The 1,645-nt window shown below is 37.6% G+C and overlaps 1 pseudogene; it reads left to right on the forward strand.

Moving 5' to 3' along the window:
* Positions 1 to 727: 727 nt before the first annotated feature.
* On the forward strand, positions 728 to 846 carry LOC134931489 (5S ribosomal RNA; annotated as a pseudogene).
* Positions 847 to 1,645: the final 799 nt, after the last annotated feature.

The raw sequence follows: 1,645 nt of genomic DNA on the forward strand, positions 1-1,645 counted from the left end.
CTTATATAAATAACTGCCATATTAATGTATTATGTTATAATGCTGCATTTTTTCTTTTTTCTGCATGTGATATAATTGGCAGTGATTGGCAGTGATCCAATATAAATAACTGCCATATTAATGTATTATGTTATAATGCTGCATTTTTCATTTTTCTGCATGTGATATTATTGGCAGTGATCCAATCTAAAAACCTTGATAGATCCCCCCTAGTCTGGACATATCATTGCTATTTAGTTACAACCTCACTTCTATATAGTTATATCCTTTTGGGGCATTGAGAACCTGCAGTGGAAACTTTTGTAACAGCTACACTCTAGATGCAATTCAGCTACAACCTCATTGCTACTTTTAAGTACCGATAAATTATATTGGATACTTTCCCATAGCTGGTACTCTGTTATTAATTTTTTCTCCTTATTTTTGCTTTGGCATTTCAGGCACCCTGTGTTTAGGCAACATTTTCCAATGATAATGTAATTATTCCAGTTCATTTTACTATTGCCGCATCTGGATTTAAACCCCATTATACCTTTTTACTATCTACTTATTTTTCTTTCAATCCTTATTTTCGTGGACTCTCACCAGTGATTCAGGGTGGAGGCCCTGTCTAACATTGGCAGCAGATCCATCTAATTTCTTCTATGTCTGGTATCTGTCCTGAATAACTTTGTAAATTCGTGAACTCTCATCAGTGATTCCAGAGCTCTGCAATATTGGTTATTTCCTCTACTATCATACCACACTGGAGACGCCCGAAACCGTCCGATCTCGGAAGCTAATCAGTGTTGGGCTGGGTTAGTACTCAAGTGGGTGACCATTGAGGAATACCCAGTGCAGTAGAGCTCCTTGATTGAGCCCATATAGTGTCTAACACTGACAGCAGATTCACACTGCTCTCCAATTTCCACTCTTTGCCTGTCTCCCTGCCGCCCCCTCCGCTCTTATCTTCTCTGGCAGGAGACCAGACAGTGGCATACTACTCTTAAGCACTACCAGTATCCAGACTTTATTACAGGGGAATGCATAACAGTAATTGGCTTATTAGCACAATATACCACTGAATATATAACGTCCAGAATTTCCTTCCATCAGCCAAAATCCAGTTTCTTTTATATCAGCACATGGTGCTATTTCAAATATTTGGTTAATTATTTGACCACCTTTATTTTCTTGATGAACCACTAATTGTCTTAATTGTGTAGAAATTATTTTGTTGAATTATTAAAATTTGTATTTTTATCTACTTTGACTATTTTCTATATTTATGTAAAGTAAAGAGTGCGCCCACAAAAGAGTCTTCTTCTCTTCCATATTGTCTACGTTCCCTTACTGACTCAGGGTGCACCACCAAATAATATCAGAATTAGAAAACAGCGTTTTCTTGTAATTACCTGATTTTGGTTTAGAAAATTAACTTTCTATACTCAATATCTCCTGTGCGGTATTCCCTCCCCTCATATTTCTAGAATTGCATTCCACGATTTTACACTCTGACAATTCAATGCCAGATCTTGTATCTCAAGAAAAACAGGAGGAGGTTTAATTGGGTCAGAAAATAGATAGTAAGGACACTGAGGCCCGGCCATTGATCTCTACAGAGCGGAATGCCAGGTGCTACCTTTCACTAACACAGAACACAGTG

The sequence above is a fragment of the Pseudophryne corroboree genome, chromosome 5 (genome assembly GCF_028390025.1).
Source record: "Pseudophryne corroboree isolate aPseCor3 chromosome 5, aPseCor3.hap2, whole genome shotgun sequence".
Taxonomy (NCBI): domain Eukaryota; kingdom Metazoa; phylum Chordata; class Amphibia; order Anura; family Myobatrachidae; genus Pseudophryne; species Pseudophryne corroboree.